Source organism: Cupressus sempervirens, chromosome 2 (genome assembly GCF_028749045.1).
Source record: "Cupressus sempervirens isolate cs-2001-9-10 chromosome 2, ASM2874904v1, whole genome shotgun sequence".
Taxonomy (NCBI): Eukaryota; Viridiplantae; Streptophyta; class Pinopsida; order Cupressales; family Cupressaceae; genus Cupressus; species Cupressus sempervirens.
This window is the reverse complement of record NC_143119.1, coordinates 515,755,921-515,774,728: the sequence shown is the minus strand read 5'-3', so window position 1 is coordinate 515,774,728 and position 18,808 is coordinate 515,755,921.

The following is an 18,808-nucleotide window of genomic DNA, read 5'->3' as shown; positions in this document are numbered from 1 at the left end:
AGGTGGTTGGGTTCAAAGAACTCAGTACTTTGTATCTAGAGGACCTTCTTTTTGGTGAAGCGTGTAAGGCTTATATAGAACCTATTACACTTGACAGGACAAAGTGGTTGGATTTCATGATCCAAGATAGTATATTGTTCAAAGGAAGTCAATTGTACATTCCAAGAAGCTCAATGAGAGAGAATCTCATCAAGGAGAAGCATAATAGAGGATTGGTTGGACATTTTGGTAGAGATAAAATCATAGTTTTGGTTACTAAGAATTATTACTGGCCATAGTTGCAATAGGATGTGAAGAAGTTTGTACAAAGTTTTAGAGTATGTCAGATGGTGAAAGGAGTTGAGCAAAATACAAGATTGTATTAGCCATTACGTGTACTAGAGAAGCCATGGGAGCATGCTAACATATATTTTTTTCTTGAATTGTGGAAGATACAATGTAGACATGATTCTATTTTTGTGTTAGTTGACAAGTTTTCAAAGATGACACATTTGATTCCTTTCAAGAAGACTAGTGATGCTGTTCATGTAGCAGAATTGTTTTTTAGAGAAGAGGTGAGACTACATGGTCTACCAAAGTGTATAGTTTTAGATCAAGATATCAAATTTGTTGGGTATTTATGGTGTACATTATGGAAGAATTTGAAAACATATTTGGAGTTCAATTCATCACATCATCCATAGACTGATGGACATACAGAAGCTGTGAATCATAGTTTGGGAAACTTGTTAAGATGTTGGTTGGGGATAAACCAAAAGGATGGGATATGATTTTACCACAGGTGAAATTTGTATATAGTAATTTTGTCAATAGAAGTACTAGTAAATTACCATTTCAAATTGTATATGGGAGTAGACCTAGAAATGCTTCTGAACTAAGGCAGTTGGATAAAGGAGAGATAAGTAGTGTTGAAGTAGAAGAATTTGCTAAACATTTGAAGAACATCCATGAGGAGGTGAGGAAGCACATTATAAAGATGAATACATAGTATAAGGCTAAGGTAGATGTGAAAAGGAGGTATAAGAGATTTTAGATTGGAGATGAAGTCATGGTTCATTTGAGAAAGGAGCATTTTCTAGGGGGCACATATAATAAGGTGAAGATGAAGAAGTTTGGACCATGCAAGATAGAAAAAAGGCATGATTCTAGAAATGATTATGAAGTAAAGTTTCTTGTTGAATTAAATATTTTACTAGTATTTAATATTTGCGATTTGATAGAGTGTTATAATGGAGTTGGTGGAAATGAAGTTGTAGAAGCACAGTAGAGTACTCCAGTAGCTAGTTCAGCTATAAAGGAGATTGAGGAGATACTGGAGAGTCATATTAGAAAAAGTACTAGGAACAAAACTTATGAGGAATATCTAGTCAAATGGAAAGGGAGGCCAATAGAGGATTCATAATGGCTAGCAAAGGAGGAGGTTAAGTGACTTGGTTTTCCTCTAAACACCTGAGACATGACAGAGTCACTTCTTAAATTACCCTAGGTGTCTGATGCAAGAGCATCCTAAGTGTAAGAGAAATCTCGCATCACCCAAAAATATTTTATTTTTAGTCTTTTCTATTTTAATAAGGACTAGTAGACAAGGTGGTTACTATTTGTAGAAACTTGATATTTTTAGTATGTTTATCATATGAGCTCAAAATGTTCTCATTTTTTATAGGAAGGTTCATTTTAGAGTTGTAAGCCTACAATAAAAATCTCATTGCTCAAGCATTAGTATTGAAGAAGTTATTGCAAATTTTTGGTGGAAAAATTTGTAGAAAAATATTCAAGCTCACCGTTGGAGGCTTAGAGTGCCCATATGAGGTCCAAAAACTCAACGGAAGGGCCCCTACACAGTTTTGACCTTGTAGATCAGAAGTTGTTATTTTTGAAAAGTGGTTATTAGAGCCAATCAAAGCAATGGTTCATGATTTATGGCCTGTCAAAGTTGGGCTACCTGAAATATGTAAAATAATTGTCAAAGATGTATATGAATGACTCTATATGTATTGTTAGGGTGTGTCAGCCCTAGGTATTAAGTTTCAATGTCTAGAACCTTCTCAAGTGGCATAAAATTGCCTATTTAAAAAATGCCTGAACATTGTCTAGGACAACTTAGGGTGATAGTTTGTAGCTTGTCTTGTAGACTATTGTAATGAAGGCAGCCATGTGGGTTAGCATATTGTACTTTTAAATTCTTTAATACCGCATTTGTGGTACAAATAAGAAGTCCATATTTTATTCTCACATTTGTTTTTGTTTCTTTATTTTTATTATGAGTTTATGGTATTAAGGGGAGCACCCTTCATCAAATATTCAAGTTCTAGAATAAGTTAGAACTACATGAGATCATGCCCTAGCCATAATCATCCAAATTCACAAGCCATTTCTTGCCAAGTATGGTTTGATTCCATCCTCCCAACCCTAGCAGTAGACATGAGTGTCAAAATCAAGGGGGAAGAAGAAGAAAAAGGGAAAATAATGTAAAGGAGTTAGTTCATAAAATAAATAGATCAAAGGTATGTCAAAGCCATATCAAATAATTTGAGTCATGTAATATATGTAATGTATGTATCAGTATGTTGTGAGAGTTTTGTATTGCTATATGGACTGAGTCATAGACATAGGGGGAATACTATCATTTTTGTATCATATTGTAAAGATGTAATTATGACAAAGTGTTTTTTCCACTAATGTGAAAGGGGGAGATTGTTGATCTCTTTAGTTTTGTTATCTGTTAATGTCAAACACTTAGCTATTTAAATGGAAAAGTTGGTCGGTCATCACTATGACCAAGTCACTCTATATAGGCTGAGTTATGTATTCGTTAGACTTGTACATAATCATGTATATGTCGATCTCTATAGGAGTTGAGAAAGTCTATGGTCATCGACTATCCCTATAGAATCCGAGTTATCCACTATAAAAGGAATGTTGAATAAAGTAGAGTTAGTATGTACCAATTAATATAGAAGAAGAAGAGCTAGTAGAAGTCGAGCATCAACAAGTGGAATAGTTATGACTGAGCATTAGGAATCATATGTGTCAAGTAACATTGTTTGAACAAAGAACATTTGGAATGGCACAAAATATGAGATAAACCATTTTTGGTGACATGAAGATGATATTTAATGATTGTCAAGTTTTTTTATAGGGGTAATTACATGTTTTGGCATGGATCACTAATCCCTATGAAGGAAAGTTAGGCAATCAAATTAAGAGGCAAAAAGAGAAGCACCTAGATCTTTGATTATGTTCTAGAAAACTCTACCGATAGCTATTTAAGGCTAGATCTAAAGACTATTCCATGTGATGTGATGTAATGTGATAGTGTATGTGAAGGGATTGTGTTTTGGATGTTGCAAGTGAAGTTTTGAATAAATAGAGTGTAGCAACCAAGAGGAGTAATGAAGAGAAAAGAAGAGATATGTCAAATAGGAGATTAGATCAGAGATTGGAAAGAGAGGATTTGTAATTAGAATTATAATTGCAAACTAAAGGATGAGGTACTAATACATTCTAGCAAGTGGATCAAGGTAAATCTCTTAATGAAGTGGTCCTAGCAGGCCTAGGTAAACCCCTGATAGAGTGTTTACTTCATTGTAAGTTGTAAAACCTTTAATTAAGGTAGACCCAATAGTCTTGTAAGCTCCTAAGAGAGCAAACCCCTTACAGGGTAGATCATCAAAAGTGATCACAATTGTAGCCCTAATAGGTGAACTTTGTTACTGTAGTAGTGAAGATTTATGGGTGTCATCCCTACCCTAGTTTTACCTTCACCTTAAAGGGTTCCTAGGTAACCAAATCTTTTTTGTTATGTGTTTATATTTATACTTATGAATTTGATACATGTAAACACTCTAAAATTGGCAAAGACCTAAAATAACTTAAATTTTGATCAAACAACAAAAATCAAAGATAAATATATATAAATGAGGAAAATAAAGGACATTCAAATCAATTGCAACATCTAATCATTTCAGTGGTTAATTGATTAATCACCTATAAAATTTAAAAAGGACCAAAGTCGCTTTTAAAGAGGAAAATCAATTCATAAATAAAACAAAATGAAATAAAAAATAAAAAAGGTAGAGACAAAAGTTGAAAATAAATGCAACATTTAATAAATCAACAAAAAAGACATTTATCCTCTCAAAAGTGAAATTCACCTTTTTGGAATTTTAAAGAATTGAAAATCCCTATTTGTGCTCACAAACCAAGTTTTTTGGATTGTTCCTCTTGGAGTCTTATGAGATCTTTTTAATTTCATTGCTACCCCCAATAAAAGGTAAAATCTAGATCCTTACCCAAACCTCAAGAGAAAAGGGAACCAAGTTTTATGCATCCATACTATAGGAATATTAGAGCTATCATTTTGATCATCCATTTAGCATCATTTTTGTAGAGATTTAATGTCATTTTAGTGTCATTCTACCATCATTATAGTACTCATTTTCATTACTTAACATTGTTACATGCATACACTTATTTTAGCATTTTTATAGTCTTATCTTAGCATTTGTCTGTAGATCTCATTCTTATTTTAGCATTCATAGATTTGCATCAATAGCATATTTCCATTCTAGAAGTATCACTAAGATGTTGATTTAAGTGCAATTTTAGTAGTTGTAGTAAGGGAAACTTGAGATGTTCATAGAGTCATTACTTGACAATGTTTTCTTGGGTCTAGATTAGTTCATTGTTATTCTAATTGCACTCTACACTAAGGTCTCATGAATATGAAATTCCATCATGTACGAATTGGCACCCACCATGGGGCTGAATTCTATAGCCTCATTGTTCTTTAATATTTCATTCTAATCTTTGAATATGCTTGTAGATCTATGTGTTGCTCTTATTTCTCATGCAGATCTAACTTATTGTAGGATTAACAACATTTGGAAAGACACATAACTGGAGCAACAACCTTTCAAAGATGATTCAAAATGCACAAATATTAGATCTGAGATTTATCCAACATTCTAACACTTTTGAACACTATTTTAAGCTTTTACATTGTCTTATTATACATTTGAAGTATTATGTAACACATTTGAAAGATTAGATAATGCGTATGCAATCTTTTATAGTGTATTTAGTGGATTTCTAATATATACACATTTTTATCTAGTGCTTTTATAAGATTATATAATGCATTTGAGTAATTTTGCAGCACATATGTGCATTTCTATAGCGCATTTGATCAGACTGAAAATTTTTCATATCTAACTTGCAGATCTAGTTTCTAGTTGTTTTCAAGCCTCTTCCAATCTAGAAAGGATCTCCTAGATGACTAAACTTGCAAGAAAGGAATTAAGACAATAAAAAATGTGCCCAACATTTGGTAGCATCAAATTAGGTAGGCCTGAAACTCTTGTGAATTAGATTGCAACATTTCAAAGTTCACAATCTAGCTTAAGTAAAATGTTTTATTTCTCTGATTTAATTGAAAATAGGTCTATGCTCTCAACTCTTTGAGTTGATCAGAATGTTAAACCTTCCAAACATGTCAAAAGAAAATAATCTAGGAATGAACAAACACATAGACTAAATAGGAGCTTCTTGTTTTCCTAGTTAAAGGCTCGTAACTCAACATCTTGCTTGTTGTGTTTGAGAATTTGGAGTAGTAGGGATATGCTATCACCCTTTCAGGGTGATCAAACTCCCAAACTTGCTTTTAATTTCTATTTCTCATGCTCTTCCATAGGTAGTTTTACCCAACCATGGAAAGGCATACCTCCCAAGATTTTCCTTAGCAGGGCTAGTGAGAGGGAAAGCCTTCCATCTTGTATTCCTAATCAAATGCAATTCATTTATGTTCAAAACATAACCTTCCTCTAGTAGTCTTGAAAGAGATTGTATCAAACCTCCCTCACATTGGTGGAAAGCTCTCTTTCACAAAGAGGTAAATTTGAACATAATCAAATAAACACTAAAACCTCCTAGTTACCAGCCTTAGCAAACCATTTACATGAAGCAATTTCTTTTTTACATTCTAAGGTTGCGTGTGGAATATTTCATTTTTATTTTTATTTTTTTGTCTAAGAGTGCCTATTTCATGCATGGTAAACAACTTCAAATTACAACACCTTCAAGGAAACTCGGACACGATAGTACACCAACCTTAAATTAGATGCAAACATTGTAACATACCTTGAAATTGTGCATTTAAAACCTTAAACAATACATCTTCTTACTCTTCGAATGCATTTGCAACCTAGAATAGAAAATTTGAATGATTACACAATGCATTTGAACAGAAAAAAACAATGCATTTGAGAATTGAAATAGAAATTTTGGCTTTAAAAACAACACATTTGCACTACAAAACAACACTATTACATAATTAAATAGTCCATTTAAGTAATTAAATAACACATAAAAGTCTTTCTGAAGTGCATTTAAGAAAATTTGTTAGATAGTGGTTGTTTTACATAGAATATTCTAAAATAGAAAGCATATTTGGATACTCTTTTCCTCCATTAATACTGTGCAAACCTAAGGACCTCTGAAAATGACCACCACCTTAGGGACTTAAGGACTTTTATCCAACAAGAAATCTTCCAACCCTACTTGGGAAATTTTATCCAATAGACATCACCACCCCAACCTTGTATATTAAGTGAAACATGAAAGGACACACACATCCTTTCATTGCCTAACTTCATGGAGTTGAGTCCCGTTATCATCAATATTACTAGAAACTATTTGAAAGATAGCTTGATACTTCATCATAACTTGGTCTAGAAAAGAATTATCCTCACAACATGAAAACATGGGACTAAAGGGTGATATTCACATCTCATGTCATTGCACAAAACTAGTGTAAGTGCTAAACAAAAGGAAGCGAAAAGATTGCCTATATGAGTAAGTGCCAAAATAGCAAAGCAAAAAACAAAATCTGCACAATCCTCAAGCACCATTAATCCTATAACATCCACTGATTTCTTGTTAGCCACCATTGCCAAAGAACCACCCCTATCCAAACACCAAAATCTATAACCTACTAACAAAATGGATTCATCTCATATCTAGGACAAGAACAACCTTGGCTCAAAAATTTAAGACCTTCAACAAAACTTAGAACTTGTTGATATAATGGAGAAACTATTGGAACAACATAAAGAATGTTACTTGTTATCATTGGCACAAAAAGGTGCAAAACTACCCATAGGTTTTGATATATCTAACCTTAGAAGGGATCAAGAATATTCAACCTTAGAGGTTGTTAGCCAAAAGCTCCAAGACCTACAAATGGAAATGGAAAAGATGAAATAAGGGAAAGTCCAGCTGACTGAATTCAGTCTAGAGAGGATATGTCCTCTTCCCTTTAATCAAAGTGTCATCTTGACACCTTTTCCCCAAAATATAAAAAATATTTTGGTGCATCCAATCCCCAAGATCATCTTTGCTAATCCCTTAAGTATTAAATTTGTGCATGACACAACCTATCTTATGCACCTATTCCCTAGAAGTTTGAGAGGACAAGCCATGAGTGGTTCTCAAAAATGCCCTCAAATATTAGATCATTTGACCAACTAGCCTCTATCTTCATTACACAATACTCCTATAACATCAAATGAGAGGTCACTATGATTGACTTATACAACACGAAACAACTCTCAAGGGAGTCTTTCAAAGTTTTCTTACAAAGATGGAGGCATACCTTTGCGAAATACCATCAAGATATCCCAAACAAAGAGAAAACTAATATATTTATAATTAGCCTCTCCAAGCTTATGAATTATTGAATGCAACTTCAAGGTCTTAAAGATTTTAAAACCACACTAGAAAATAAAGACAAAGTGCAGACAACTATTAGGATTAATCACAAACAGAAATAATAGTTATGTGCAAATATAATCAATACTAGAAAATAGTAGATCACATAAAAGAGAACACAAGACACCAAGATTTAATGTGGTTCACCCAATCCCTAGGCTACATCCACCAAAATAAAATCATATATTATTATTATCTAGTGATTACAATCCACAATCCCTTATAGCTCAATACTACTGCAAGAAGCTACAATACCTGCATTACATTATGAAATCCCTAACCCTAAGCCTTTTTATAAAAGCTTTTTTGTAGCTTACAAAATTAGGGCTAGAATAAGTCATCCAAAAGGAAAAATAGCAGCCAATGCCTTTTACAATATAGGGGCATTTTTTGAATTAAGGGGTGCGGCCCCCAAAAACCCGTGCAAGGGCATTGTCACTCAACCCCACCTTATATTGTGATAGGGAGGGCACCTGGGGCATTGCCCCTTGACCCCATCTTGGGAGCACTACCCCCAAACCCCCGTAGAGATAGTATGTGAAGAAAACTATGCCGAATAAACCTTTGAGTCTAATTAGGCTCCACATCACAATAATCTCCCACTTGGAGATTGATTAGACTCCACAAAAATAACCTCCCACTTGGAGATTGAGCATAGCACTGGTAAACCTATAGCTCCCACTACAATATATCAAACCACCTTGGACTCTTTTGTTCTTTTATTCTATTTAGTCAAGAGACCAACCAAAGCTAAAGAGGAATTTAGCTTCTCCCTTATCATTACCTTTGTAAACATATCCACTAGATTTTCATATGTATGCATCTTGTCTAGTTTTAATTGTCAATCATCCAAAATTGAGTAAATAAAATGGTACCGCAACTAAATGTGTTTTGTCTTTAAATGTAGAGCTGAATTCTTTACAAGATGAATGGCACTCTAACTATCTGTAAAAAAATAATTATCCTTCTAAAGGTGTCCCAATTCTTCCAAGAAAAAATGAAGCCATATCATCTCATTGGCTGCCCCTATAGCAACAACATACTCTGCCTCTATAGTGGATAGAGCATTAACCTTTAATAATAAAAAAACTCAACTCACTGTTGCCCCACCAATAGTAAATATATAACTTGTAGTGCTCCACCTAGTATCAATATCCCATGCCAAATCTAACTCAACGTAGCCCTGTCAATCAATAGTAGACACCCAAAGTGTAAACACTTACTAGATGTTCCTCTCAGATATCTAAGAATCCATTTTACTGCATTTCAATGCTCAATTCCTAGATGACTCATATACCTGCTAACAACTCCCATAGAAAGTGTAGTATCTGGTCTAGTATATACCATAGCATACATCAAGCTTTGAAGCATAAGTTACCTTAGACATCTTATCCTCCTCTTGTGTCTTGGGACACATCTTCTTAGGCAACTTCAAATGACTAGGTAAGGTGTGTTGAAAGCTTTAGCATTCTCCATAATTAAAATGTTGCAACACCTTCACAATATAATCAACTTGAGATAATGTCAAATTCCTATTCTTCCTATCTCTACAAATTTTCATACCAAGGATTTGTTTTGCTACCTCCAAATCCTTTATAGAAAATGCATGTGCTAACTAGCGTTTTAGCCCCTTAATGTCATCCATGTTAGACCCAAACTACATGCATATCATTAACATATAAACCTAAAATAATGTAGCTACTATCATCCAACCTCTGAAAATAAACACAATGATTTGAATGACACCTACTATATCCATGCTCATGCATTAAACTATCAAATTTCAAATACCATTGTTGAAGTGGTTGCTTCAAGCCATATAAACTTTTCTTCAATCTACACACTAAGTTCTCCTTACCTTTTACCTCAAATCCCTGTGGCTGAGCCATATGTTGGCTCCTACTTTAAAAGTTTTGAAATTAACCAAGAAACCAAACCAATGCATCTAAGGCTAGAAAATTCCTATGATGGATACATTCAGCTGCAATCTTGGGCCAACTATAAGGCATAACTCCTTCACTTCAAGCTCTGCAAGACCTAGGCAGGTTAACCTTGAGGTTCTGATAAATGGTATCAGTGCAATTAAACATAAATCTGAACCTAATTACAACAAATAAAAACCCTATAATCTTCTAATACTAATGTAATGACATAGGAATGAAATAGCTACAAATCATAACCTATGAACCCATAAGCTAAGAGAGGGTTAATTCTTTTTAGCCTACTACAAAATGTGAAATAGTAAATTAATTTGATTAAAATGATTTGTGCAAATAACCTTCATATCAGCTTGCATCCGATTTAGTGATCAGTGCCTTATCTATTGGGACATAGAGTCATTACCAGCAGGATGAACTAACTTGATTGCCTTACAATTAAATTTGTCAACTAAAATCCCCAAATCCCATTCTTATAAAATATCCCCTTCATACACTCAAAAACCCTATTAGAACACTAAAGCATTTACTTAACTCCTTGAGTCAAAATCAACAATAGATCTGACATACAACTCATCCAAGCTGCCCTAAATTGAATAAACCTTATTCATTCAATTACAAAGTTAATAGCATATGAAGAATTAGAAGACAAAATAAGAAAACACAAATAATTCATTGTAAATCCCCTTTTGTATTCATCCTTTGAAAGACTGAATATGCAAACTAAATGAAACTCTAGATATGTCACATAATCTATGATCAATTTCCAATATCTCAGAATAACAACACATGAAGATGAAATGAAAATCTGCATAAGAGTGGATGTGTGGCCTTCACTACTAGAGCTTAGCTCAATTAGATAGGAAGTAAAACCATCAAAAACCTTGGTTTCATAGTGAAAACTGGAATCTTGTTGGTTTTCCCAAAGAAAACTCCAACAACCTTACAAAAGAAAAGAAGAAAAAATGATATAGGAGGAAAGAAATTCTAGATTTGATCAAAAGATTACAAGTGTCCCCTTAGAATTCTTTCCCAAGAAGCTAAAAAAGCTTCTCACTACCTTCTCTGTGTAACTACACATCAAACCCTTGATCATTTTGCCTCCCAAAAGCATAAACTGATTCAAAAACTTGATGGAAAAATAATCGTTTTTGATGCCAGATCTCAAATCAAAGAAAAGGCAAAAAATCAGTTAAATGGTCTCTAGAATGCAATATAATCTTTTCAAAGTTTTTTTTTCCACATTCAGGCTTTAATAGGCTTTTACATCTGCCCTCTAACCAATTTTTATGATCAATGATGAATTTTGCCCATTCTGCTGAGAATGCCCTAGAAATCACAAATTTGCTTATAGATTGAACTGGTGAGCACCTGTGCAAAAACTAACTCCATATTCAAAAATTTCATTTCCTCTTAGTTCCAATGGTATATTGTAGTGCCCATTTCAGATAAAAATTGCCCCAGTTAGGCCCCTTTGAAATTTAGGCTTTCACTTATATGTTTGAAGACTACATTTGAAATATTCAACCTTTTTAAAGGTTTAAACTATGTAATATTTTTAATCAGATTTTAAACATGGGTTGCACATAATTCTAAGGAAATATATTAAAAAATTAATCTTTTGAAAAATTCCCTCACAAATTCCATTCAGGTCAAACTTGTTTGACTGAGGCACCATGTGTCAACCTCTGATTGGTTCATTCCATGTACAGTGATCTGACCCCTCAAACTAGGCACCACGTGTCAACATCTTATTGGTCCTCTATTTTTCCATGTTAGCACACCATGTCAACATGCCACATCATCAATCACTATGTTACTATCCTAGTTAGTATTTGCCACATCATTAGTGACACATGTCACCTACCACCACCTCGGCACCTCAGGAATTGCGACACATCTGGAGCCCTCCACCATGTGTCGATTCCTAATTTGTCCATCTTATCACCACATTAGTGCCATGTGTAAACATCTTATTATGTTGCCATGTCACTACATTAACCTGTATATATCTTTGCTTTGGTGGCATTGCGACAGCCGTCAAATGTGCCACATGTCACCATTTGGCTCATCTATGAGATTTGCCTACCACATCATCACTAAGTCACTACCTGCTTGCCACATACTGCCATGTGTCAAATTTTGGTTTGTTTTGATGATCTACAAATGGGACCCACAACCTTCTTGCCAGACCTCCATAGTTTTTCAACAGTTCGCTATGCCACTACCAGAAAACCTTGCCATTTTTTGGTAGTGACATGGTGCCTTCCTAGATTGTTCAACTTTTTCGGCAACCTCAACTTGCGTGCTACTTCAAAAATTTTTTGGCACTATTCATCCAGCTGTCATCATCCACAATGGGCTCCATTACAAGCCATGACTTCCCAAAAGGGAGTTTTCTTTTAGACATCCTATTATGCATGTTGATTAGTATTTAAAGACTCAAGGGGAACCCCACCCACTCAATGTGGGACTAAATGCTTTGCCCTGTTATTCCCTTTGGCTGCATTTCCAAATGCTTCCCTCTTGGTGTGAGGATGAAATTTGCTACATCTTCACCATGGGGACTCCTCCTTTCATGACTATGCCTTTCCTACACGTCTTCCCATGAATATTCAGAAGTAAAATTCTTAATTTTTATGGCGTGCATCTCAGAGAAAGAAGTGTAGAACCTTTTGTACACCGTAATGATCCACCCAGGCATTCCATGTCATGTTTGTGAAATTTTGGTGTGTAGAGCGATTGAATAGATTGGATGTAATGAGCAAAAAAATGAACTCTGAGAAAATGCTATTTGACATCGATCACAACATGATTGTCAATAGGAGTTTTATGTATCAAACTCCATAGCAACCATCTCATAAGATGACCTGTTTAAAAGTTTCCTCATTAAATAAGTCAAGAAATTTTTAATAAGCCAAGAAATCTGCCATAAGCGTCATTTAGTTGTACCTTGAGAAGCACAAGCCCATCTCCTTTTTTTCCTTTCATACACATTTGTGCTTGTATTTTCCAATTGTCTAGTTGCAATTAATAATTACCTCATTTTTTTGCTCCCCTTCTACATACTCTTCATTTCTTGGTTTGTCAACTACAATGAAAGCACTTTTCTACTTATTGACAAATCTATCTACATCCACCTTCTCTGACGGTAAGGAAAATTGCTCCTCTCATGAGCCATATTCTTCTTCAAACTGTGGGCTCCCCTGTTGATGTAGATTGTGGCTTAGCTTGTGGGCTTCTCTTCATAATGTCAACTTCCTTTGCTAAAGTAACTTGCTTCGCTAGTCAGCCCCTACTTTTCTACATGGTATGTTCTTCTTCATGTGCTACATATTTGCTAACACGGGTCTCCTCTGACTGGCTCCCTGCTTCAACAATGTGGGGCTGTATTTTTTACATTGGGTAGCTTTTCATACTTGAATGTGATATCATCCCCATTTCCTAATGCTATTACTATAAACTCATTATTGATGAAGACGTGCATTACATGTCCCCTTGACTCAACAATCTACAATGGCAGCAACCCATTGCTAAAAATGGCTACTTTAAATCAGCCTGTAGACTTGTTATGTACCACAAATAATTAGTTGTGTCATTTGTTGTATTAATTTGGTCTACAAGAGTGTTAGCAGTAAAAAAATCATTTCCCTAAACTCCAATCTTTTCCTTGAATGTCGCCCAATGTGTTGTTGCATTTGACTCTTCTTCCAGCAAGGAATTTGCAGACATCATATCTATAGCATGCATTTCTACAATAGAAGTCTACACTCCAACCTTTTCTATATTAAATGCCACATTCTTGCAGTCTGGAAGAATGCTTATAGACCAAGCAAGTAGATGGTATGGTTTATTTTGGAAGATGGCATCTTTATCATGCTCCTCATCAAAGTTTGAAAGAAATGTTGCAAAAACTCCATGACTAGTATAAATTTTTGCCTCTTGTAAAGAGCCAAGGGATAGATCCTTTTCATCCCCATATAGTTGTGCAGAATCGCACAAGTTTATTGCTTCATGTAATTCTTTGAGATGGCCCCATCTTGGTTGTCTTAGCAATCCAAATTCATCTATAGGAGCATCATAATCATAACTTCTTGTGATGAATTCCCCTCCAGTTGTACGTGTGAAATTGGTTCCTCCATGATACATATAATAATTTTGGTAGGTTCCCCCCTTCTCAAAAAATAAAGGTACACCAAGTGCAATGTCCTCAGCTGACTTGTGAGGATGACAACTTCCAAAAGTTTTGAACTAACCAGGCCAATTCTCTATCCACATTTTAGGCTTACTATAAGAGTCGGGTGTAAACTACTCATAGTAAAACTAGTTGCAACTATTTATCACTGGGTTAGGAGCATCATATTGTTGTCACTCTTACTTGAACCCTAGGTCTTCTTAGTCTCACTCTTACTAAGATTATAATGCTTACAAGGAACCCATGCCTATGCTAATGGTAGATTGTGAGTCTCACAATTTTTTATATTAAAACTTCTAGTATCTCAACTAGAGTAGCACGATGGCATGGATTATTTTTATGTTTTGACTGCTTGAGAAATGAATATGTATCTACAACTTACATGTTCATACCTTCACATTTCTATTTAATCTGATGCCATTAGTCGAGGCCCCAAAGTGGGTTTGACTAAAAAAAATTTCATTTTCAAACACTTGACCTTTCAACCTAAACCGACTGAATGCTTGATTATAATTGGAATCAATCTATGTCATTGATTCAACTTTTGAAAATCACTGTACCCCTTTTTGCCAACTATCAATTTAGTGTTAGAGGGTCGTTTGATCGGCTTTAAAAATTGACCCAAACACCTAATTGGGCTCTGAAATCTGACACACTGATTCTCTATTCTGCACACTTGTACCATGTCAAATCTTGTCTCATGAAAAATTTAGGGTCAAATGCTATTAATTGTCGAAGTTTCCTTTTCAAAACTGCCTACAAGAAAACATGTCAGAAAGCAATAAATTATGTTCGGATTTGGCTTTGAAAACTACGCAAACTAATACTTGGAGGTACGAAAATTGGTGTGTTAGTTCACTGTCATCAGGACAACATAAATTTGGGATTGGGGCTCATGATGAATAATTGGACGCATATGGTAGGTGGTCAAAGTGGGCTACTCAAATTTGCAGATTGGAAACACATGACGAAAAAGAAATTTTTGCAAATGGAATGGAACTGGGAAAGTGTGCAGATGGATTCATCAAAACTTGAGAATTGGCACACTTAAATTATTTTTAGAGTAAAACATAGTGGTACAATCCATTCTATCTCTCCTATCATTGATTTCATGATATGACATCACGAACATGGGTATTGATCAACTGCATTTCATGGCATCAGTGAAACTTTATAAATTGCAAATGGAATCAAGTTTGAAAACTAATCAAGCAGATTCATCATAAGCTCAAATTAGAAACATAGAAAGTCTCTGACCTCTAAAATGCAACACAAAAGGAATTTCATCATTTTGGTCAACTGGGTCAAAATTATAACAAGTCAAACAAGGCTTCCCAAAATTTAGAACTAATTGCATCAGCATGACATCGATAAACAACCAACTTTGAGGGATTCAAAACCAAGTCAAATGGATTCAAAATGACTCAAAATCTAAAATATAGGCTCTTTGGTATGGACACTAGACACTCCCAACTTGGTGAGTCATAACGCATTATTAGGTGCAAGATATTCAGTTGCAAACATAGCCTCCTATCACTATTTGACACAATGCAAAAATGCAGATTTGATAATTGCTCAAAATAGGATTTTACAAAATGGCTCGGAATGGAAATTTATCTTCATGGGATGCATGGACATACTAAATGCATCATGTTAGAAACATTAAATACCTCTTAGGCCTCGAATGGACAGCCATGTACACATGCATTTATGGGCGTTTAAAGGGTTTGATTTCTCAATGGTACTCAAAATTGGGGCTACAATTTTGAGTGTCAACAATAGCTCTATCTAGGGATGCATGTCCCTTGTGGGCATGGCAAGGATTCAAATCTCTAGAAGAAGCAGACCATTCCTAAAATAGAAAAAAATTCTCTCTTGAAAAACTTTTATTGAAAACAGGGAAACAACTAGTCCTACTATGTACAAACGATGGCCCTGGGCCACCAAAAAGTTTTCAAAACTTCTTACCTCTATCATAGACCTGATTCTCATTGAAATATTCTTAAGGAAAACTAAAATTCTCATTCTCCTTTGTTTCACGCAACACATTAGCACTCTCAATCACTTCGTTAGGGAAAACAAAACTATTGTCATCATCTCCATAGTGCATGTACAAATCAGCATTAATTTCTTCATCTTGCTCACTATGAAAATATGAATCAGCGTGATCATAACTACTAATATCTGACTAAAATTGATCATCACTAACTAGCTCATGGACACCTTCAACCAAAAACACAAAAACTTGGTATTCTATTTCATTCCACGAGTTACATGAATCAGATGGTAACTCATCTTGTGCATTAGGATATGAAGAAAATGTAAAATCTAATTTCTCCTCATTTGCAATATCAGTTCTCCATAAATTAGATTAAACATATGCTGCATTTTCTTCACATTCCAACAAATGATTAGATACCAAATCACAAGAATCATCATGAAATTGCCTTCTCACAATATGTTGATCCGTATCAACCTTTTCCTAAAACAACTCATTAGAATGAACTAATTGATTACTATTTCTTTCCTCATCAAATGAGTAGTTTGAATGTATCTTGACTTCATGAAAACAAGAAGAAAATGAACTAGCAACAGACCTTATCTCTACATTTTCATTCTCAACATAGAAGTCGTCATGTGCATTGATATACAGATTACCATCACATACACCTCCCAAACTTGACAGAGCATATCCTGAAACTACATCTTCTTCAACATCAAATTTAGGGGAAATGACTTCACCATATAAAAATTCAAAACGTGGAAAAGTACAAGTATCTTTGGATAGATTAGCATACCTTTCAAAATCATGAGCCAACAAATCGAAAATCTCATCAACACTTAACAAGACTTCATTACTAGTTTCTTTTCCTTGGTTGTGATTATTATTTGAATAGCTTAACACATTTATAACAGCATACTCGTTAGTAATACATTCTAAAAAATTAGAACTCTGATCATTCCATACATCTTCTTCTTTAGACAATACCTCAACAATCGTTATCATAACACATTCACATTCATCACTAAAAGAAAGACTATTGCTATTGTTACACTTTTCCTCTTCTTTATACTCATCATCATAAAAAAATGAATCCACATTATGCGTGTCATCAAACTGTTGATTACTATCCTGTGATTCATAAAAATGAGACTCTCCATTTTCAACGAATTCATAGAATTCATTATCATTAGATTCATTAGCATTCAAAGCACTTTCAATCTCCATGATAAAATCTTGGATTTCACAAATCTTATCTAATCTTGACTTTGTTGACCAATCAATCAAATGTGGCATAAAAACTTCTAAGAGTGCCATTGGCCATGAAGACTCCCTAAGTCTGAAAAACATATCAAGATTCACAACTACTAATTTAAACTTCATGTAAATTTGAAATCCACTAAGACCCTTAACATTACCAATTTTATTTCTTATCATTATTACAGTCTTATTATGAATCTTTCCTTTCAGCCTAACAATAATTGCACGAACACTTTCAAGAGTTGGCACCTCACTTTCAGATCTAGACTCTGAATCCATCTCTTGAAATTTTAAATTTCTACCTCTATTCTCTTAGTGCTGAAACACTAGATGGAGGCAACCATTTTGTTCATTCAACTTTCACAAAATGCACATACATGAAAACTGAAAATACCTTTATGTGTTGTTGTTTGAAATCTCTGATCTGCTGATTGGCATAGGTGCAAATATGAAATCCTTCACATTTAGATAAGAATCCTTGTAGAGCCACCACCTCCTTGAAGATGAATGAAATCACAATAGTGATTCACCTTTTGAAATCAATTACTTCAGCAAATACAAACACCATATAAATTATCAATCAAGAACTTGTAATTTCTCTTTCCCAACAAACTAGATCTACCCACAAATACTGAAAGCTTTTGATATTAAGATAAATCATGCACTGGTATAGAGATTTATATCAGAGTCACCACTCACACTTAGTGAGAAAAGATTTGAAACAATTTACCGCTTGTACATTATGAACCAAACTTTCAATATGGAAAAACTTGTAGATCACTACCTTGGAAATAGAATGCACTTCATTTTTAGATTCTTGACTCTGAACCTTTTGCAACAGCACTTGCAAAGACTGAACTGATTGAAGATAGACTTATAATGGTCATAGAACACAATTTACATCCAATCTTACAACCTACTAGTGTAAACGGATAAAAACTTATTGGGGTGCATCTACCTAGGAAATGAAAAGAACATCACAATTACCTCACTATTGTAGCAAGTTCTTCCTGTTGTATTGAATCCTCTATAAATTCTCAAGGTTTGTTTACTATTTAGATTCAATACAATCCCCAGTAGAGTCACCCTTTTGTTGGCTCCTGATTTAACAATTTTGAAATTAACTTATTAACCAGACCAATGCATCTAAGGCTAGCAAATTCCTATGATGGATACACTCAATTGCAATCTTGGGCCAACTATAAGGCATAACTCCTTCTTCACTTTAGGATCTGCAAGACCTAGGTGGGTTAACCTTGAGGTTATGATATATGGTACCGGTGCAATTAAACATAAATCTGAACCTAATTACAGCAGATGAAAACCATTTTATCTTCAAATACTTATGTAATGACATAGGAATTAAATAGCTACAAATCATAACGTATGAACCCATAAGCTAAGAGAGGGTTAATTCTTTTTAGCCCACTACAAAACATGAAATACTGAATTAATTTGATTAAAATAATTTGTGCAAGTAACTTTCATATCAGCTTGCATCTAATTTAGTGATCAATGCCTTATCCATTGGGACATGGAGTCATTACCAACATGATGACCTAACTTGATTGTCTTACAATTAAGTTTGTCAACTAAAATCTCCAAATTCCATTCTTACAAAATATCCCCTTCATACACCCAGAAACC